A 24,084-nucleotide genomic window follows, 5' to 3' on the forward strand; every position below is an offset into this window, starting at 1 on the left:
GTCTCAGATTGGTTTTAGCTGAAGTCAGTCAGTCATTGACAATGATATCACTTGCTTGTTAAAGTGTATAAAAAAGGTGAACTCTTAAAGGGTTCATAGCTAATATCTGCCTGATCACACTGGAGCCAACCAACATGTGTCTAAGCATCCCCGGGTTTAGCCTGTTGGATCAAATGCTTGTAAATGTTTTGTTCCTGTTGGGGTGTAATGACTGCTTATTTTTAGGTTTAGGCCTAAAAATAAATAAAATACCATTTGGCTTTGGGTCTTAAAGGAATTTATGGTTAAATTAGTGTCTGGTGGTTTTTCATATTAATATTTTGAAATAATAATTCTAAGACACAGGAAATGGAGGGGAGGATAAGCTGGGACTGATAAGGCAAGGGGTCTGAGACTGGAAGCTGGGGGTGATGGTGAACAGGAGGCTGTGACTGGCTGGGCAAAGAGATGAAGTGAGATCTGGGATGGGAAGTCAAAGAGGGAAATGAGGCAGTGGGCAGTGGGAGGGATGACTAGAGGCAGCAGATGAGAGACAGATGAGGAGCTGAGAGAGACAAAGTGAGACTAGCTGGGCAAGGAGATTGGGACAGGGAGAAGGAGAGATGTAGAGAGTGGATGGGAGGCTGGGTCTCAGATAGAAAACATAGAGGGGAAGGCTAGGATTGAGATGAAAAGCCTGAGTAGTGAATAGTGAGACTGGGTAGGCAAGGAGAATGGGACCAGAATGAGGAACTAGAGCTGGGTAAGAGACAGGACTGAGCCAGGGATGAGTTGCAGGGAAAGGGGGCAGAAGACTTTGGGGGTACCAAAGTCTGTGGCTACTAGAGACACTACTAGAGCCTTGAATGGAATCCAAGATTCTTGAGTTTCACCATTCCTCTGCTGTCAGCGTGTGTAAAATTAATTGGGAAAGTTTTGGTTTTTTTCCCTTGAAGAGCTGGTCCACATAGAGGGCAACAATCTACTACTGCTATAAGTTACTTGATTAGCTCAAGTGGTAGAGATGTTTGTGATGGATCTGATTTCAGAGCCATTGGCTATTATCTTTGAAAGCTCGTGGCAACAGGGGGAGGTCCCTGAGGACTGGAAAAAAGCAAATATAGTGCCCATCTTCAAAAAAGGGAGGAAAGAGGATCCGGGGAACTACAGACCGGTCAGCCTCACCTCAATCCCTGGAAAGATCATGGAGCAGGTCCTTAAGGAATCCATTTTAAGGCACTTGGAAGAGAGGAAGGTGATCAGGAACAGTCAACACGGATTCACCAAGGGAAAGTCATGCCTGACCAACCTGATTGCTTTCTATGATGAGGTGACTGGCTCTGTGGATGTGGGGAAGGCGGTGGATGTGATATACCTTGACTTTAGCAAAGCTTTTGATACGGTTTCTCACAGTATTCTTATCAGCAAGTTAAAGAAGTATGGGTTGGATGAATGGACTATAAAATGGATAGTGAACTGGCTAGAGCATAGGGCTCAACGAGTAGTGATCAATGGCTCCATGTCTAGCTGGCAACTGGTCACAAGCGGAGTTCCCCAGGGGTCGGTCCTGGGGCCGGTTTTGTTCAACATCTTTATTAATGATCTGGAGGATGGGGTAGATTGCACCCTCAGCAAGTTTGCGGACGACACTAAGCTGGGGGGAGTGGTAGATACCCTGCAAGGTAGGGATAGGATACAGAGTGACCTAAACAAACTGGAGGATTGGGCCAAAAGAAATCTAATGAGGTTCAACAAAGAAAAGTGCAGAGTCCTCCATTTAGGAAGAAAGAATCCCATGCACAGCTATAGACTGGGGACCGACGAGCTGGGCAGCAGCTCTGCAGAAAAGGACCTGGGGGTAACAGTGGATAAAAAGCTGGATATGAGTCAGCAGTGTGCCCTGGTTGGCAAGAAGGCCAATGGCATATTGGGCTGCATTAGGAGGGGCATTGCTAGCAGGTCACGGGAAGTGATTATTCCCCTCTATTCGGCATTGGTGAGGCCGCATTTAGAATATTGTGTCCAGTTTTGGGCCCCCCAATACAAAAAGGATGTGGACAAGTTGGAGAGAGTCCAGCGGAGGGCAACAAAAATGATTAGGGGGCTGGAGCACAGGACTTATGAGGAGAGGCTGAGGGAACTGGGCTTGTTTAGTCTGCAAAAGAGAAGAGTGAGGGGGATTTGATAGCGGCCTTTAACTACCTGAAAGGGGGTTCTAGGGAGGATGGGGCTAGGCTGTTCTCGGTGGTGGCAGATGACAGAACAAGGAGCAACGGTCTCAAGTTGCAGGGAGGGAGGTCTAGGTTGGACATTAGGAAAAAGTTTTTTACTAGGAGGGTGGTGAAGCACTGGAATGGGTTACCTAGGGAGGTGGTGGAATCTCCATCCTTAGAGGTTTTTAAGCTGCGGCTTGACAAAGCCCTGGTTGGGATGATATAGCAGAGGTTAGTCCTGCTTTGAGCAGGGGGTTGGACTAGATGACCTCCTGAGGTCCCTTCCAACTCTAATATTCTATGATTCTATGATTCTATGATTCTTACCCAGCTGATGACCCATGATGTCATGATTTGTTTTTTCAATTTGACTTTTTAAAAAAAACTTAGAAATTACATACAAAACCCATAACTAGCCACCTTCTGACATCTGCAACAAATGAGGCAGGGACCTATACACAACAGCCTCTTTCTCTATACCACCCCAATTCATCCCCAGAACAGGTTCATCAAGTGCACTGTACACAATAGGAGTTCTGTGGAAAAAAATGTATGCAATAATGTAATTAGACTGTGTCTTGAATCAATATTGCACTTCATAGCAAAGGCCAGGATACTCAGTGTTGCTTGACACCTTGTTGGTCCACTGTTTACCAGACCTTTACCTCAGAACAGCTTTTTGAGAGATGAAAAGAACTTCTTGGACTTCCATCAGGCCTTTGATTCAGAGCATCAAGCACATTTGTGGGATATGCTGAGGCAAGATAGTGTCACTGGGAAGACAGTGACATTGATAGAAGAGTTTTATAATGGTACAGAAAAGTATGATGAGTCAGTGGCAAATACATAGCACGATTTCCTATTTCCATGGGAGTTTGGCAAGGCTGTGTTCTGTTATTGCTGAAAATATCGATATTGACTAATATACCTCTTGTTAGTTCAGTTTGGTGAAGCACTAGCTGATGGCCATTCTGGTTGTGATATCAGCCTTGCTATGAAACTGTGAATGTATAACTTCATGATCATACCAATACAGTTGGTATAAGGAAGACTGAAGAAAGTTGAATTGACATTTTCAATTCTTCTTTGTCAGCTGCTACATATCAAGTGGCAGGATAAGAACAGAAATGAGGACATTGGAAGCTAAACCCAGCAACAGCCTCAGTCAGTACTAGTTCAGTTTTGGCAGTGGTGATATTTCCCAGGGTACCCTCTGGACTGCTGAATAGCTGTTTTCTCAGTTCTCCAACCTGGGATGCCTTTTACATGCTTTATTAGCCTAGACTAGCCACTCTTGGCCAATTAATACACAGCCTCCAGCACGTAACTTGCTCCCAGCTGCACCGTGATTGCTACTAGCTAGCTGCTCATGAATTACTCTGCAGAAGAACACAAGCAGATACTCTAGTTCCATACTTTCCCTTAAAAATGTGCATCTTGTGTTGCCCAGTATCTTGCTGAACAATGCAAGTTCATATAGTCTGCCATTTAATCAATGGAAAGTGATATGAACCAGCATTGTTATCCCAAATGGAGTTTCCCCACACACTTTAATCCAAACCCACAAGTTAGATAAAACAGTGAAACAAGTTTATTAACTACAGAAAAAAAGGTAATGAGGCAAAAGTCAGGCTTGGTTACAAAAGAAATAAAAGATAAAACACAACTGACATCTAATTTAACAAACTAAAATGGATTCAAAGCAAATACCTTTCTCACCAGTCACTTTGTAGTCCACTGGCTGAGTTTCTTTTCAGCCAGGCTTCCCCCTCTGCCTCCCAAGTTTAGTTTTTTAAGGGCCATTGATGTCCATGAGCAGAGATGAAGGAGGAAAGTGAGGTCAAGCATTTTTCTCCCCTCATCATAATTCAATTCTTTGTGTTAGAAACATCCTTCCTGAGTAATGGTGACAGTCTCTAGTGAACATGAAGTTTGAACTGTTCTTGTGATAAAATGCAAATTTCTTGTCCACATCTTCCTTCTGCCAGAGAATAGCCACTTAAGCAGGGTGATGATCTGTTAACATCTGTCTGTCTCTGAAAACTGGTTTGGGCCTATTTTTCTAACTCGGAATATGTTACAGCAATGTTATACAGTTAGATCTTATAACTTTACATGCAATGTTGGTACACACACTTTACCAAGACAATAAGGTTCAGCAGATTGTTTTCAAATGATACCTCACAAGGCATACTTTGTACAAAATTTGTCATAATTCTGTAAAAGTGGTGAACATAATGGTAGCCACTGTGACAGTCTATAACTTGGTATGGATGTTGACACTCTTTATGTCCAAATATCACCCTAGAAGCCCATTTTTGCCACTGTGATAGGATTATAAGTTTTGCACAAAATATGCCTTGTGAGGTATCATTTGAGAAGTCATCATCTGTTGAACATTACTATCCTGTTGAATTATATATTACCATTGTATGTGAAGTTTTGGGGTGTGTGTGTGTGTGAGTGTGTTACTGAAATATGTTGAGTCTGGAAGATGCCAACAGGTGGCCTTCAGGTAGCAACAAAGGAGCAACTCACACCCTTAAAACAGATTTACATTAGGACTAACCAGCCATGTGCTGATGGTCCATTAAGGAGAATCCACTTTCCCAATGGGCCACTCCCAAAGCACGTAAACAGTGGGGATTGCTTAACTCAGTGCTCAGCAGAGGACCTAGAACATGTGATCCCTGACCTCATGTTTGAGACAGTATCTTCTATGTCCTTGGAGTGGGGAGTATAATTTGTAGTCTGTGACTTCAGCCCAGGACCTCTCTCCTCCCGCACCTATTCTGAAGGCAACAAGAACATTTGGAAGAAAATACCTTGAACTGGACAGACTGGTTCCAGGCTGGGCAAGGAATTCAGGCAGTGTATGAAGAACTGTGAACTGCTTTATAATGCCTAGTGGGATGAGAAACTACTAGGTTCAAATCTTGCTTAGTCTGATAAAATGTAGAATTTAGACTGAAATTTATTTTTTTTTTTGTAACCACTACACCTACTTATAATCACTTAACAGCTATCTTTCTGTAGTTGTTAAACTTATTTAAATGTTTTATCCTTGCCAGTGAGTTTGTCTAAGGTGCTTGGAGAATCTGCTCAGATTACAAAAGCTGGTGCATGTGCTCTATCCTTTGATGAAATGGCGAACTAATTAATGAGCTTGCATTGTTCAAGAGAAGGCCTTGAGCAGTGTAAGATGTTACATTTCTGGGTGCAAGGCTCAGGGTTGGGGGAATTTGCTGGTGTCTCCCTAAGTATAGTTCATGAGTGGCTTGGAGAGCGTTCATACAGATCAGTTGGGTGTTTCCCTGAATGTTGCTGGCTGAGTGATCACAGCACTTGGAGGGATTTTCTGCTTGTCACTAGCACAGCATTGTGAGAGACATCCCAGACTGGAGACTTAAGGGGACACGGCAGTCCCACAGATCCAGGTTGTACTCCAGGGACCTGTCATAGACATATTAGAATGGAAGACCAATGAATTCCAAAGTGTGGGTATACCAAGGAATGCCACTACCTGGCTGGCAATCACGTGGACACTAAAAAGTTTGGTGTGCTAAGATTGCCAGTGATAAACTAAATATACAGCTAGACGACCATATGCACCTTGCCAGAGGTCGATGGAGGTGATGCTCAGTTTGCAAGGAGGCCATATACCTTGTGAGGTGAGGTGGTGGCGATTGAGAATGATACATTTAAGGGGGACAAATTGAGGATGCACAGACAACCATAATTTTGGCATTTCCTAACTTTTGAGTGCTTGACTTTGCCACTTAAATGTTCTTTAAATACATTTTTTGTGTGTAAAATATATGTATATGCACTCATAACACACATCCCAAAAGGTGAAAATACCTTAGAAGTACATTTTGGTAAAATAGTACTCTATCCTCTTAAATAGATACCAAACCAAAATACATTTTGCAAAGTTGAAAGACCCTCTTAGATGAAAACATCTGTTAAAATAACAAAACATTGAGATAATCAAGTTCATTTAACAAATACCTGTTGTATACTGCTGCAGTGCTACTGCATATTTGCTGAAATGAGGCATTTAGCTTTCTAAATGTTAATGATTTTCATTAGTGTTAAAGATGTTTGAATTGAAAGGTACTATTAATTAGAGAAATTCAGAATGGGTTATTTTATGAGGATACTAATGCTCTGAGGCAAAAGTGAGGCTGTTTTCAGCGAGCAACATTTTCTTTTGATGCAAAGAGCTTCAAAACATTGATTGTCAATTGATTGTTCCAACAGGCCCATTACACATTTTACAAATTGACTTGTTCATAATTTCAAATAACTGTTTCTCTTTCTGTGTATAAACAGGGTTCAGTGTGCCTGACTACCTCCCTCTTCCAGGAGAGACATACAGAATGTGCATATTAATGCCTCTCAACATTTCTCTGATGTTTTTGTCCATTGAAGTGGTCTTATCCATAACTAAATGAAGTGATTCAAAATTACTTTCCTCTTGCACTCGTATGGTAGTTTGGAAAATGGGGATCTACCTCTCACTGTCTTCCCTTCCAAAATATATTTGTCAAGCCTCATTCACTTAATTCATGTGTCTCAGGAACACATGCTTCTGCATTAATTATAATTTGTACTACAATAGGGCCCTGAATCTGGAGTCCCTTTGCACTAGGCACTGTACAAAATCATGGAAACACCACGTTTTTACTATATTTCAAAGGAATTCTTATTCTAGTACAAATCTCTCTTTATCCAACCCTATACGTTTACACTCAGCCCAGAGATGTCTCTTCACTGCTTTTTCTTCTTCCATGCTGGATTTCACACTTCTTTAGATACTGCATTTTGTGCACGAAACAGTTTTTTTCATGTATCAAGCAACCTTCTTCTCTTCCTTCAAATCCCAACCCCTTCCTCCTCCCCCCTTCTCTTATCTTCACCATTGATGCACTCTGGTGCTGTCTGCTCTAAATTTACATTTCTAAGCTTTCTTTATTTCCAGTATTATGTTTTCTTGAATTAGATAATAAACTGTCCTTGCAGGATCTCTTCTTTATAAAGCCCTGTATACAACCAAGATGCTAATATTTGTCAGTATTTTAGTAACGAACAGCTAAGGTCTCATAAGTATCTTCTTTCCTCCTCCCTTGCCCCCACACTTTTCCTAGTGGAGAAAGTTGCATGTTACTTTCAGAGCTAACGGCTTGGTTTGAGATTCAAAGCGTTTTGAGATCAAACAAAAACTATTTAGTTTGGATAGTGTTCTTATGTGGTTTAAAAGATGGACTATATCTGATAGCATGCTATGCCTTTTTATGAATAAGCCCAATACCAGTGATGGGTCTTAACCAAAACCTCTCAGCCAAGTACCCCCTGATCAGATAACAATAGTACACTGGCTCCTATTTCTATAAATGACACCATCTAAATTCTGGGTCTGAACAACTCTAAACTATTTTTGGTTCAGTTTGTTACCCTGTGTTCCTCGACCCAGTAATGTTTATTCTCTGCCAGTTGCAACCAGGAAATAAACCAAAGGAAATGCTGTACCTCTGCCTGCTATATGGGTGACAAAGACAAGTCAAGACCAAGTGCTTTTAACTTAAAGGTTTATTTCATTGGTCTCCAGCAATCCCTATCAGAATCACTTTTACCAGAAGTCTCAACTTATTAGTCTTAAGCACATATAAATGCAATAGGAGGTTAGAGTACCCCAAAACTTTATAGTTACCCCCCCATATCTGAGGCAGTATTTAGGTGAATAAGTCACAGATTTCCAGATGGCCAGTGCTTCCTGTGCCTGGAGATATTGTCAGTGTGTCCATGAAGCAACCTGCCTGACTCAGGCTCGCTACCTCCCTCTTATGCACCAAAAGTTAGAGACATGTCAATCGAAAGAATGTTACATGGTTGACCAAACAAATCACTGGTCAGAAGCAGGAGTTAGAGATATGTCACTTTAAAAAAAAATTGTTAAGCAAGCAGTCTTAAGTTGTTAGTCTGATAGCTAAATTTCCCCATATCAGCCATTCTAAAAGATATCCAGACTAAAAACAGCAAGCAGAATAATGGATAGTCCATCCCAATAATTGGCAGTGGCTTGGACTTTTTGCTGGTTGCTAAAATGCCCCTGTACAAGTTCTGGATCCCAACTTAGTGATGTAGGTGCCTGAATGCCTTTGAGCATCTGGGCCCAATTGCTCTTGAAATTAATGAGAAATAAGTGCTTAAATACTTTTGAGGATGTGGCCTTAGTCTCATTTTTATTTTCACTAATGATGGCCATGACCGTTCAAACACTTAAGTACGTGCATAACTTTTCGTATGTGAATGGTCCTGTTTAAGTCAATGGGACTACTTGTGTACTTAAAATTAATTATATGCATATGAGTTTGCAGATAAGGGCCTAAGAGTTCAATCTGGAAAATTCTTACTTTTGTAAGTAGTTTTTACTCACACGAGTGGCTCTCTCTGACTTCTGTTCAATGAGACTACTTTTTTGAGTTAGGAATTCTCAAGTAAGTAGTTCAATATTTACTTAAGGAAGGGGTTTGCAGGATGGGTTGCTAATTCAATAAATGAGTCTAAGGTTAATAAAAGCTTTTTAAAATAACTCCAGTGTATCACAAAACATCTTTTTAACCATTTTGCCATTCCCATACGGCTCTAGCTGGTCTTTAAAATTTACCACTATTTTTTTTTTTTTTTGCTCTCAGTACTCACTGTAACAACTCATTATTTTACCAGCATGCAGTATTACAAAAATGACAAGATAAAGGTGATTCTCAAGCTGTTATTTCATGGTCAGCCATAAGATTTTTCTTTCTGGATTGTGGACTTGCTGTCAACTGGTAATTGTATTACTGCATTCATTTCCGATACTCTGGGGGGTACTGCAGCCTTTTCTGTTCAGATTTCCATTTACTCAATGCCATAGGCCTAAAAATTGTCTTCACATCCTCTTGGTAGGTTTTGGTTTTTGGAAGCAGAGTTCTGTGTAAAAGTATTTCTAGTGAGTAATTTATTTCTCTTCTTTTGCATTTTCCTGTAGCTGGCTTAACAGTGTTTTAAATCTAGTATTAGTAGCTTCCTCATGCTTTTTCTGTTTCACTCATCAGAGTGCCATACCCTAACAAGTAGATCTCTTAAACTGGAGTATGAAATAACTCAGTGGTTTTTTTATAAACTTTCACCAAGGTCCTCACAAACTTAGGATGAGGTTGGATTGCTAAAATTTCATGTCATTGCTGAAGAGCAGGTCACCTCCTCATACAAAGGATAGTATTTGTGCTTCTCTTTAATAATTTAGGACACATTTGTCCAAAACTTAGTCCTTACTAAGGTAAAATTCCATTGAAAAACTGAGTAAGGATTATAGGATTAGGACCTTACACAAGGATTATGGTGTTAAACAGGGTGGTCTGCCTCTTTATGGGCCAGAGGCTTGGGATCAGCCAGCCTAGTTCATTATTTAGATGCGGCTGAAGAGGTGTTCCCTATAAAGAACCAAGCTGTCAGTAAGGAAGGATGAGCAGGACTGGTACAGAGTGCCCTGGGAAGGGAGGCAGTTGGAACTTGGGAGAAAGCTCCGGGAGGTGATGTTCTGCTAAAAGAATGAGAAGAATCCTACAGCATGCCCTGAGTCAGCAGGGACAGAGGCAAATGGGAAAATCCCTTGGGAACTGTAGACCGGGGTGGGATGTGGAACTGTTCTGTGTAGGTGTGTTTGTGTTTCCTCCCTCTCCCCTCATTTAGAAAATAAGGGTATGTCTACACTGCAGAGTGAAGTCGATTTATTTTAAATCAACTTTCACCCATCAAATTTTAGAAGTCACAGGAGCGTGATCACACCATGCTCATTGCGTTGGGGTATTGCATCCCCACTATCTGTGCTTGGGTCGACAACCAAAGCAGTGCACCATGGGTAGCTATCCGACAGTGCAACTAGATGCAGAGGCTTTTGGGAAGGTTGTTGTCCTCCCATGATGCAAAGTGCTCTCTCCCCCTCCCTTCTTGTCCCAAACGAACGGACAAATGCTTTTTCGTGCCATTTTTCTAAATCCTTCAGTCTCTGCTGTGCACACACTGTTGCCGGAGAGGCATGGAGCCTGCTTAGCTCTGTACTATTATTGTGAGCATCACAAACACCTCATGACTTATCCTGCAGTACTTTCAAGGCCGAGACAGGAGCCGTGGCACAGAAAATAGCGATGTTACTGAGGTGGCCCTGCTACAAGCCATAGAGTGAAACAATTCCCATTTGCTGCAATTGGGAATCGATTTGGAGTTGGTAAATCCACCATGAGAGCTGCTGTGATGCAAGCGTGCTGGGCCATTAATAGACTTCTGCTAAGAAGGATAGTGTCTTTGGGAAACAAGCAGGACATAGTGGACAGGTTTGCTGCAATGGGATTTCCAAACTGTGTGTGTGGGAGTGATAGATAGCACGCATATCTCTATCTTAGCACTGGACCACCTTGCCACAGAGTATAGAAACCAGAAGGGATACTTCTCAATGGTATTACAGGCCCTTGTGGATCACAGGGGACATTTCACCAACACCAGTGTGGGGTGGTGTGGAAAGGTGCATGATGCGTGCATCTTAGGAACTCGGATCTGTTAAAAAAAAAGATGCAAGTGGGCACTTTCTTCCCTGACCAAAAATAAATATTGGTGATGTTGTAATGCCAGTAGTGATCCTGGGGCATCCTGCCTACCCCTTGTTCCCCTGACTAATGAAGCCATAAATTGCACGTGGACAGAAGGAGCATTTCAATAATAGGATCAGCAAGTGCAGAATGGAGGTGGAATGTGCATTTGGCTGCTTAAAGGCAAGATGGCATAGCTTGCTCACTAGGTTAGACCTCAGTGAATGCAACATCCCAACTGTTATCTCTGCCTGCTGTGTGCTCCCTAATGTTTGTGAAACAAAGGGTGAAAGTTCCCCTAGGGTTGGATTGTGGAGGCTAATAGGATGGCCGTTAATTTTGAGCAGCCAGATTTCAGTGCTATGCTAAGAGCCAGCTGTGGAGCTCTGCACCTCAGGGAATCATTGAAAACCCGTTTTTTGAATGAACTGCAGTAATGTACATCTTTGTCAGTGCTGTGCCTTCCCTTCCCATCCCCCACCCTCACAGCATTGGCCCCCTCCTCTTCTTTCCTCGCCAACAATCCCCAAACTCTCAATGAATAAAGAGAAATGTTTTTTAAAGCAGTAAAATTTTATTCATGACCCATTTCTGTGACGTGAAAGGAAGATAATTCAACATTCTCATCAGGCTGCTTGGCCATCCCAGAGCAAAATTTGACTGTTGTCAGGAGCGAGATTCTATCGTGCAGTGGACTTAAACCAGGGCAGTTCTAGCCCAACCCACTCCCAAGATGGAGGACATGGTAAAAGCCTTGATACAAGCCATGGCTGCCCAGCAGGAGGCTACCTGGGTCCAGGCGGCTGCCGAGCAGGACGCCGAATGGTTGCAGCAAGAGACCAATCACTGCTGATGAACCAAGCTGCCCAGGACTGGGCCCTACTTCAGGAGATGGTAGGCCAGTTGAGAGTCCTGGTGGAGCGAGGTCGCAGCCAAGACGAGGCATGGACCATACGGGCTAGCAGCTACCTTCAGAAACTGACACAGGAGGATGATATTGAGGCGTACCTCCTGACCTTCAAGAGAACAGCCCTGCGGGAGGCCTGACCCCAAGACCAGTGGGCCAGTATCCTTGTCCCCTTCCTAGGAGGAGAGGCCCAGAAGGCCTATTATGATATGGCATGACCTGGAGGAGTTGCTGTGCTGTGCTGTGCTGAGCAGCAGAAAGGAGTACAGAGTGGTGTGGAAGAGCAGAGGAGTCCTGAGAGAGGTACTGAGCCCAGGAGGGGGGAAACCTGTCCCTGGCCAGACTGAAACACTCTCCCAGGCACAGGGGCCTGGGTCAAAAAGCCTAGTCTGGGCAGCAAGGAAGCAGGGCCTGAGAGGCCAGAAGGACTGAGGGGAAAAGTAGCCCAGGGGAAAAAAGACTGCAGCTGCGAGTACGGTGCCAGCAGCTCATAGCTGCTACTCATAGCGCCCCTGGGCTGGGACCCAGAGGAGCAGGCAGGCCCGGGTCACTACCCCACTCCTTGGGGAGAGGGGGTGACTGGCGACTGCCTGACCCACTCCAAGAGGCAAGTGCAAGACCCACTAGAGTGAAGCTGGCCGTTTGCCACACTGTGCAAACATCAAAGCAGCACATTTCCAGTTCTTAAAGAGGCCTTTGCTGCTTTTTGCTCCCCTCCACTGGTGTGGAGTGGAGCATGTACTGCACCCTGCTCAACCTCCTCCTAGATCACTTGGGGGTGGGGGCTTGTAAGAAAGTGTTTGTTAGTTGAGTGTTTTGGAGGGGCTGCAGAGGGAGTCTGTCTGCCACTGCTCTTTCTGGAGCTCTACTAGATGCCTCAGCATGTCAGACTGATTCCACATAACATGCAACATCTTCTTTTGCATTCTGCGCTCCAGCTCTTGTACTGATTTTCTGTGTTCCACGTCCTTGTTTAGTTTTTCTGATAAGGGCATCCTCAGGCTCTGAGCTCTGTGTCAGAACCAGGGAGGCGTTCATTACTTTGTTGAATATGTCATCCCAGTTTTTTTTTCCACTTTCTAATCTGGGAAAGGCACTCTGCAGGAGTACAAGATGGGGTGAAGGCTGAGGTGTCCACTGTAAGGCAAGCAAATAGCACTAAATTCCCCAATCCACACATAATTGAGAAGGAGGATCATTGGGCTCCCTTTTACCATCCCAAAGACCAGTTTGGGAGGAGCTGGTAAAAAGGGATTGGAGGAGGGTATTGGTGAAGTGTCGGGTACTGTAAACTTGAACCTCCTTCCCTAGGTAATCATGTGTGATATCAGTTTCCTGAGGGTAACATAGATGGAAAGGGAAGATTTCCTGCAAGCATCGGAGTACAGGCCTGGCCCTTATGCTGCTATGTTGTGTTCCACAATGATGCCTGCTCATTTAATAGCAGAGTGACAGGGAAAAGTGTCCTGTCGTGGTGAAAGAAATAAGGCTGCCCTCTCCAGAAACTGTCTACAAAGGATTGCAGAGTATCTTTATCAAAGATTCCTTGAGATATCCACGGAGGATTCTCAGAGCATCCCTGTGCACATGAACAGTCTGTTCAGAGGTTAACCCTCTGCTGAAGTTTACCAACCCCCAGGAAGCCCAGCCCCACAAAAACACAAACTCCTTTTTCCCCAAAAATAAGAAGCTGGACTTGGGACATAACTGCAGAAATGTGATTTGCTATACACACTCACCAGATATGCCTTCCTTGGCATCTGTCTGTAACACTGTCCTGGGCCCAGCTGTGCTGCTCTGGGGTAACCAACAGGTTCTGGCTTTCTAGGACAATGGATACTCCTCTCTCTTCTCCCCTGTTCTCCTCATCTTCCTCCTCCTCATCCACAGAGTCCTCCTCATTCATCCTGGACTGGGATTCTTTGGAGGTATCAATGCTGCGTGGTGGCACAGTGGTGGGGTCACTGCTGAGAATCGCATGCAGCTACACATAAAAGCAGCATGTCTCTGTTGATGAGCCAGAATGACTGTTCGCCTCCCTAGTTTTCTGATATGCTTACCTCAGCTCTTTGATTTTAGTGCAGCACTGCTGTGTGTCCCTGTAGTGGCCCTTCTCCACCATACCACGCAATATCTTCTTGTAGATATCTAAATTTCTTTTGCTGGCTCAGAGCTGAGCCAGAACAGACTCTTCACCCCACAGACTGATGAGATCCAAGACCTCAGGTTGACTCCAGGCTGGAGTGCATTTGGGGCATGCAGTCGCCATGAGCAGTTCAGCTACAAAGCTCTCTCCATGCTGAACAAACAGGAAATGGGAATTCAAAATTTCCCAGGGCTTGAGGGGAGAAGCTATCTCCTGTTTACATGGTCACAGTGCAGCAGAGTGCGAATGTCCAGAGTGGTCACAACAGAGCATTATGGGATACCTCCCAGAGGCTAATGATGTCGATTTACATTGTGCTCTGCCTACACCAGTGGTTCTTAACCTTTCCAAACTACTGTACCCCTGAAGCCTGAGTCCCACCCCCACGGGGCTGAGGCATGTAACTTAGTTTCATGGCGCCCCTGTGGCTCCAGGCAATTGCCTTTCTTGCCACCCCCAATACCAGCTCTGCACTTGTGACCCCTCTAAACCCCCAGGTTGAGAAACACTGGCCTACACTGATGCTCGTTCAACTCATATAATTTGACTTCAGCGCTATGCCACTTGCGGAGGTGGTTTTATTAAGTTGAATTTTACTGCAATTTATGTCAGGGGAATTGACATGCCAGTGGAGACACATTCTTTAGGTGGGCGATGTAAGCCACGTTACATCGACCTCCATTGGCAGTGTAGACGAGGCCTAAAACTGTGCCTAGAAAGAGACAGAGGGTGTGACAGTGAATTCTTCATGGACTAGGGCCAAACTAGCACTTCACACCTTGGATCAGGGAAGGGGGTTGTTTTTCAAAGTGTCAATGACCCGTAGTCAACTATGCAGGTATGTTATTAAATAAAAGCTTTTTGAAGGCAAAATGTCTATTCTACTGCAGTATAGCTATTTAAGGTGGTTCTTTTCTAATGTGGATAAGCAGCTGGCCAGTGCTTGAACAGACTGTAAAAAGGATCAGAGCATACAGGGTACTAATGGTCTTTGGAGTTCTACTCTCTGCTTTTCAGGTCTTATGCATCAGCATAACTAAATGAAGAGGCAAGTCTTAAAATTTGTGACTTTATATGCTTATTTAGGGCTCAGTCATGACCCAGGCTATGCTACCTGCTTTTCAGGAAGATAATTACTAAATTCATTACTAAATCTCTTCCACACACAGGTGGGCAATGATGAGATCAGTAGATCTCAAAGGGGTTTACAAAGGAGGCAAGTATCGTATCCCTATTTTACAGATGTGAAAACTGAGTCACAGGGAAGTGAAGTGACATTCCTAAAGTCATCCAGCAGACTAGACAGTAATAAATAGCACCATGCTAGAAATTGTGTACAAGTTCTGTTAACTAGGATCAACTGTAGCTGGTAACTCATCTCTGGATGACAAGCTTCATTCTCACATTGGAAAAGCAGCCACCACATTCAGCCAACTGATCAAGCACAGGTCAGATAACAGGAAACTGACATTGAACACCAAGATACAGGTCTCCCAGATGGGTGTTTCTGAGCATGCTGAAGTATGGTGGCAAAAGCTGGGCTTCCAGAGCAGGCATATGAGAAGGCAAAACACCTTCCACACCCACTGTCTTTGCCATATTCTAGTGAGAAACCAAAGTTCCGGACAACAAGGTACTTGAAAAAGCAAAGTTACCGAATCTAATCACAAACACCAATGTCTCTGTTGTCTTGGTCATCTGCACGAGGTGGACAACGGACATGTTCCAAAAGATCTCCTATATAGAGAATTTGTGGATGCTCAAAGGCCAATGGACTGAACCTAGGTTCAGGTTCAAGAATATTTGCAAGAGGGACTTGGAAACTTTCAACCACAAGCTAGTATGATACAGCTGGCAACAAGTTATACTGGAGACAGCAGGGAGTCAAAGCAGATGAAGAGAGGTGATTGAGGGAGATGAAAGCACATCAAGTCTCAAATGCTAATAATGCAGCAACTTCCTCTGGCCTTTCACTTTCTGCTTGTGTTATTTGTGGCAAGGACTGTCACTTGTGAATTAGACCTTTTTAGTCACTTGCGACACTGCAGCATAATGTACTAACTGAACTGCTTTGTCAAATTACCACCATCTTTCAAGATGGAAGGTTGCCATTCTAAAGGGTCAGTGGTAGAGTGAGGACTAAAACCCAGGTCTCCTACCTACTCTGTGTGCGTGACTGGTTTTTTTTTGTTTTTTTTTTGGTAGTAACATTTTACTCTTGAGAGCAGCTGTAATTTCAGTGAGCAACAAAGAGAATGTTTCAAAGTTTTTAACATTTTCTTGTATTCATTTTTAAAATGATTAAAAGGATGCTATATTCCTGATCTTTGAAACATAAAAGATTTGTAAGCAGGCTGTTTGTCAGACAATGAAAGTTTCTTTAACATCCTTTTCCTTTTTCATAATTAATGCTACTACTTAGAAATTCTCTTAGAATTTGGGAGTAGTAAAAATAAGCATTTTTCCCCTGAAGATTGTGCCACCTTTTTACCATTTTATAGTGAAATTATGTGTCTGTTAAAAGAGAAGCCTGACAATCCCTCAGCTCTTACAGAAAGATATCATTTGATATGGCTTTTGAGTTCAGTCAATCATGGCTCTGACAGCATATAAAAAGGACAAAGTAGCATGTCCAGCAGTAAAATGCTCAGAAGATCAGAAGACAAGAAGCATCTCAGTATTTCCAGACTCTAAAGAGCCTGTGCTGTGGAATGGGGTCTAGAGTGGTCTCCTCTGAAGGGATCACACTACTCTATAGATAGTTCATGATACATTTGGCTGCCCCAGAAAGATTCTGTTACTTTAAGATCCATGAAATCCTGTTATTGGGGGAAATAGGGCTCACAACAACTTGCATTATGTTCTGCCTTTGCCCACCATAGAATGAAAGCTTTGAGTAAGCTACTCTGTAGTAGGACTGAGTTATTGCTCTGTTTTAAAAACTTCTCGAGAGAGTGTCCGGCATTGTAGCTCCAAGAAGATACTTTCATTCTAATTTTCAAGATGCTCACATGCTAAACAGTGTATTATAGTACATCTTTACTAGGTGATATAGACTAAGTGTACACCTGCATCTGAGCTCTGAGATCCTGCCATCAAGTCTCCCCTATCCCCTATCATGTTCCCTACAACAGAATGAGGGGTGGCTGGCACAGCAGCCACCTCCACCCATTTATGCCAACTGAGAGCTGATCTCTCCTCACTTCTCCCCTCCCCCGCAGCCTTTCTCCACACATCCTGAGAGAATTTTCAGCTCAATTATGATGTCCCTTTGGCATTTCCTGAATGGTGTAAAGAGGCCAGACTGTATTTGACAGGGCTGGCCTTGTTTCAGGCAACAACATCTGGTAGAAGATAATCACTGTGGAATGATAACTGATGACATCACATCTTGAGAACAAAGTCTAATATCACAGACATAGATTATACACCAGAATGATGTCTTGGTCTTGTCCAGTGGAACTAGGAAAGATGCCCAGTGACAGCAAGTCTACAGGTGAAGTGTTGTGGAAGGTCGCAGTGTCTGTAACCTCTCTTCTGGTAGGAGGCCTGAAACAAATCAGACAGCTTAACCCCTGAAGTTAAATGGCCAAGGAAGTTCAAGGCCAGGACAGCTGGGGAATGTTCTGACCAATTGTATCCTCTTGTCAACCTGTGCCAAGTGTTTCAATTTCAGCCAGTGCACCTACGGAGACATAATTGAGGTTAAACCTTTGGAAAATTTGACAGAGGAAAAGTGGCAATTCTGCTATCTGCCTTCTACCAGGTGAATTCTCCCTGAAATGCAGGAGGCTGCAGTGGGGCAGGGAAGTGTAATTTGCACCATCCTTTGGCTTAACAGTAAATCTGCCCCTATGATTTATTTGCATGACCATACACAAGCAGAGGCAGGGATGGAGGGAGAATAATGTAATAACGAACATCGATAAATAATAATATCACAGATAGAAAAAACTTTTTGAATGCATGCATATCATCCACATAACTTGCTATAAAGATTAAGCATACAGTGCATTTTAATGCCTTTATATAAATGTTCTATTTATTTTACTAACTTGCTTCATGTGAAACACTCTTGTTAATGTAGTTCTCCTTGGCAGTAAGTAAAACTATTTTGATAGCTAACTAAATACAATAGACATCTTTTCAGAGAAAGGGGAAAATAGGTCAATGTCAGGTAAAGGGGTTTCTAGCAAGATTTTTAGAAGCTTAAACTTCTGTTTGTGACCTATGTTTGTAGAGCATTCAGTATTGGAAGGAAGCTCACTTTCTATTTTGCAAATCCATGCACCATTTCAGTTCCAGAAAATAGCATCCAGGACCAGAGTAATGGAAACTGCAGGAGCAACCTGAAAACTAAATATAACATAAGTACAAAAAAACTTCCACCAGTGAGACTTGACATTTAATTGAGGGGTTTAGGTGATATCATTAAATGTGAGAATGAATCTTGCGTGAGGTTTGTAGTCTCCAAAACAGCAAAATGGAATTATAGGAAACATTATTTCCTATAACATTATAAGGAGGTCTAGGCTGGATATTAGGAAAAACATTTGCATTAGAAGGATTGTGAAGCACTGGAATGGGCTAGCTAGGGAGGTGGTGGAATCTCCATCCTTGGAGGTTTTTAAGATGCGGCTTGACAAAGCCCTGGCTGGGATGGTTTAGTTGGGGTTGGTCCTGCTTTGAGCAGGGGGTTGGACTAGATGATCTCCTGAGGTCCCATTCAACTCTAATCTTTTGTGATTCTATTCTCCTCTTAGGTACTCATGAGAAATATCCACTGAAATCAATTCTTCCCTTATAGCGCAGTCCTGCAAACCTTACTGGCAATAATAATTCCAGTGATTACTTGTAAGGACTATTGAGTTGAGTCATGATTTGCTGAACTGGGTTCTATCTATGGGTAACTTTTTTTTTGGAGGGTGTCAGAAGGGATTGTTTACTTTTGTAAGCTACCTTGATCCAGCTGGTTCACACTGTTTCCTCATTGCTTCCTTAGTGATGCTGTTTCAGTATCAAAGGCTCAGCAGCTGAATTGCATCAGAAGCAGAATCTAATAGGAGGATCTTTCATTTCTTTCACTGGTTTGATGTCACTCATGAGTGTGATGTCATCCCTCTGTATGATTGGTGATTGGTGTAAAAGGTATGAATTATATTGTTTTTTAAAAACGTTGTATTGTATTTAACGTTAATAGTGATATATCCACATTGTATCAGCAATGTATACAAAGAAATATAGAGAGCCTGAAAGAGGAAAAAAATTGAGGGAGTGAAGCAAGTTATTAATTCAGTTTGATTTAAAAAAAGCTAAATATCTTGTTTTGTCCTAAAAAGATTTAATGGTGGATCATTCTTTAATTTCAACATTTCTTTCATTGCTTGGAAGCCTGACAATTCAAATAGCTACAACAAAATTAATCTTAGGGATATTTAAGATGTGCTGTTTTCCTTTGAAGACAGAGCTAGATGAAATATAAATCCAATAACCCATCAACTAAGGCATCACTCTCACAAATCTTCTTTGTAATTGTCCACTGGAATTGGACATTTACAGATTATTCTTATAAGACATTTTGTTATAGGTAACTGCTAGCCCCAAAATGGGATAATGCATGGTAATGGCTAGTCCAGAATGGGCTACTGCATTATTATATATAATGAATTTTTGCAGAATGAGTGGACAGCTGCAAAATGTCAGTCCAAAAGTGTTCCAGTAGGTGGTTGATACATTGCTAATATATAAACTATATTGTCTTTGACATTTATGAAATTCCCTCTTGATGACATAACCTCACCCCCCCAACAAGATTAGTTTGCCTATTTTTTCTTAAAATAAGAAATGGATACAAGTCACATTTACTGTTAGAAATCAACATCAAATGGTAAAACCAGAAGTGTTGTATGTTATAGGTTACTGTCCGTTTATAGAGTTGACTAAGCCAAAAGCCTGAAATTAAATCTCTGGAACTGAAAGCATTTTAGTAAAGCCTAATATGATGCTGCTTGCCTTTTCTGAAGACGATACTTTTTTTTTTCCTATTCTTGTGTTAAAAGCAGAATCTGAGACAACTACTCTGCCTGACATATGCCCCAGGAGAAACAGGAAATACAAGAAAATCACTCCTAAGAAGTAAAAGTAAGAAAGGACTGTGGTTATGGGGCACTTTCCCAGCCCAGAGTTGATTGCAACATCACTATACTTTATTGTCAACTGTCCAATAGTCTGATGTTGAAACTGATCTTTGATATCAACTAGGTCTGTACAACGCTTTTCTTAGAGTTCTCCTCTCAGGCTTTTGTCAGCATATCTCATCAGATGTCTATAACTAAGCAGATGTCAAATAGCTTGGTTTGTGCATTAGGATAGATGCTTCCCACTGTGTGTACTATTTCTGTGTTCCATTTTGGGATGTGTGAGGTTTTTTGGTTTGTTTGTGGTCATGTAGGATTAAAACAAACTTGCATTATGACAACTTCTATGGCAGGTCCTCTTTTGAGCAGGATGTAGGGTTGCTTCAATAATAGACCATCAGAATTGTATTTGGAGTAGAATGGTTTTAGAAAGCTCTATTCTGTAAACCAACCACATCAGCTCCACAATGTCTCTTACCTCCAGTAGTGTGAGAAGTCATAATCCCAAAAGGTGCTGTCAAACTTGTAGCTCCTGCAAGACAGCAATACGCTCTGCCAACATGCTGTGAGGCTCGTAGTTGAACTAAACTAACACAACTAGCACATAGGAGTGAGTATATTTTAGATTTAATGTTTTTATCCATACGTGGCTTCAGTGATGCACCTCAGCATGGGATTTCTTTGATATTTTGATGGATGTGATTGTTTGCATGAAGTCCTGCATATCTGCATACTACTCAAGTAAGGTCTCTGACTTTGTCACCTAGGTCTCCATATTGTGACCATTTATTCCCTCTGTCGTCATCAGTATCCTATAGTCATCTGTACATGGAAATGCCAAATTCAAGAAAAACATACACTGCTGCTTTTTGTTTAATGCTGGAGATTTCATTTCTGGTTTTCTGAGGTGACCCCATATATATGTTAAGGTGAGTGTGGTCATTGCTGAAATGGGCACAACACTTTGTAGTGTGAAGAAAGGATAGGCATTTATGGAAGCATTGGTGCTGATTCTGAAGAGTGCTTATTTAGTACTAAATCAATACTACTTTGATATTTTCCCCTCCTATATTTTTGCCACATTTTATGATCTTTTGGATTTGGCGGACTTCTGCACTACTGCTCTTAGATAAGCAGCAAGTGCATGCCTTGAACTTTATCATCTTTATTGATCTTTCATTCTCTGTGGATGTCCCATACCTTTTGTACTGTCAGAATAATCCAAGAGACATGGTAGGTGAGATAATATATTTTTATTGCACCAACTTCTCCTAGTGGAAGGGATAAGGTTTTGAGTCTTACAGAGCTCTTCCTCAAATCTGGAGAAAGTCAGACCTGAAGAAGAGCTCTGTGAGGCTCCAAAGCTTGTCTTTTTCACCAGCAGAAGTTGGTGCAATAAAATAGACAAGATCGGTGAGGCAATATCTCTCATATTCTGGGACCCAACATAGCTACAACAATATTGCAAACAAAAATAATCTAATACAGAAGTCCCTCCATATTGAGGATACGTATGGCATCAAAGCCAAATAGAAGAACACACTTAAAATAATGATGTTCTCTACATATTAAAGCAGATTTGCTAATAGTGGCTGGAACACAAAAGAAACTATGTTTTAGTTCCTTTGAACCATAATAAATTAATTTTCACTCTTATTCCTTTTTTTATCCAGTTTGCCAGGAGAACTATAGGAATTGTTTTGGTCTTCTCATATCTTCTGACCTCAGGGATTCATTACAGTGGAACCTTCTGAAGGTATGCCTACACTTTAAGCTGTAGATGTAAATTGAAGCTTAAGGAGACATATTTTACAGTAGCTCTGAACTACTGTGCTACAAATAGAAGTGTAGCCACAGCAGCATGAGCTTCTAGATGTCCCAAGTACATACCCATCCAAGACCTTAGGCACATACTTAGGATAGCTATCCCCTCCTTCCATTCATGCTGCTGCAGCAACACTCTATTTTTAGCATGCTAGCTTGCTCAGAGATAGCACAAATATGCCAGAAGTGTAGACATACCCTTAGAGTGAAGTAGTGGTGAGAATGATGTGAGTTTGTCTACACTAGAGTTTTTTCTCCTCCTCCAGTCACCCAAAGCAGAAGAGAAAAAGAAGTGATAATCCTGTTGAAATGTAACACTTCACTTTCACCAGGCAGGTTTCTGATGGAATTAGCACAGTGGAATCCAGCTATAGTGGATTGACACGCCACTAAGTTTAAATGAAATAGTGCATACCAATGAACTTTAATACTCCTTTTACTGAATCTGACATCATTTAGGTAGAACTGGTTAAAAAAAAATGTTACACCTAAACAGTTTTTTATAGTTTTTAATTAAACAAATGTTTTTGGTGAAAAAGTGTCTGCTTCCCACTTACAATTTAAATAATTTCTTGTAAAAAATGGCATTTGAAAGCATACATTTCTAGTTTTTGACTGAGAACAAAACAAATAAAAAACCACCAAGAAATGCCATAGCGCTACCTCCAATGGAGTTGTAGTTCAGGTGCTTCATGTCACCATTTTCTTCTCTGGGCCAAGTTTCCCAATTGGACTACATATGACAATGATGCATTTGCAGCCAGGGACTCCCATGATGCACTGTGGCAGCTCAACAAGGGGGGAGCTGTGGTGCATCATGGGAAATGTAATCTGGCCAGTGAACCTGGTCCATAGAGAATGTGGGCATCTGAACTGCAACTCCCATGAGGTGGCATTTTTTAATCAACATTGTTTTTCATCAAAAAATGTTTGGTTTATTACCAAGAGTTGTTTTTTGATGAAAAGTCAGCATTTTCCATGGAAATAAATTTCTGACCAGCAATATCTTTGAGACTTACAGTCAAATTTACTAGGAGCAGTATTTTACTGCCATACTTCTGAGTTTATTACAAGTGAATTCTATTCTACAATTTATTTATCATGTACTTGTTCAGGCGTTCGACCTTCAGTGAATTCAACACTGATTTGCACATTGAGCTAAGGAACCATATAACTAATTAGATATTTGCTATTCTTTTTATTGATGGATTTAGTTTTGTTTTATCAATGATTAACTGAAAAGGCTACTTCTTTTGTCTGCATATAAAACTTGTGCACATAAACCCTTCAGTTGGGGCCTTTGATAATTTGGGCAAAGAGAATTGTTAAAAGGTTAATGTAATTTAGAAATTAATAGAGACAGGAATTAAAAGTTTAGGCATTTGAGTGAAATAGTGCCAGCTGATTGTGCAATTTTTATGTATGATTGGTAGATGTGGTTGGGGAAGGAAGACAAATATGACTAAACAACTTAATATTTGCATAATATGAACCCTTATCCATTCTCTCAAACTCCATCTCATGTTCAGTCTTCAGTCCTCTCCCATTCTGTTTTGAAATGTGTATTCAAAAATTGTAAATCTGAAATAGTGAAATGATTGAAAACTGTTTTCCTGACTGCATTCAAGAGCTGCTGAAAAGAAAATCCAATTTCTTAAAAAGAAAATGAGAAAGAGATGCATACTTCCCTCTGCATTTGGAAGCACCCATAGTCTTTGGCATATCCCTCAAGAAGGCAGCTGATTTTGCTAATTGCCACCCCATTTCCAGAAAGCAAAGCTCATCATGCCTATGACGGATTGTACTTCGCTTTTTATTTAGCTCAGTCTGTAGGAAGCTAAGGGTGAGATCATCTTCAGTCATGTTTCCATAATGGCAACCAAAAGTTGTTTGTAGGTACATCACCTGCAAAATAGCTAAAAATCTGCAACTGATATAGACATTGGTTAGTCTATTGCTCCCAACCCACTAGCGCTATATTCATATAACTGTCTTGGGTAGATCTGCCATTATACACACTGCATATGTAGTTTGATAGAGAAATTGGGCAGTGTGTTGATAAAGGCCTTGATGAAGAACAAAAATCCTTGTCTATAAAAATTAAAATGTGTACATTGTGGCATATCACACATACCTCACTGCACCCACCTATGTTTTAATGCCAAAGTTAGTCTTTCACTGTGAAACCAGGAGATGGGTCAGCAGAGGGTAGTAGGTATAAGCAAGCCTTAGACTGTGGTATAATAGT

This window comes from Emydura macquarii, unplaced genomic scaffold (genome assembly GCF_026122565.2).
Source record: "Emydura macquarii macquarii isolate MOO-44397 ecotype Brisbane River unplaced genomic scaffold, CSIRO-AGI_Emac_v2 contig_75, whole genome shotgun sequence".
NCBI lineage: Eukaryota > Metazoa > Chordata > Testudines > Chelidae > Emydura > Emydura macquarii.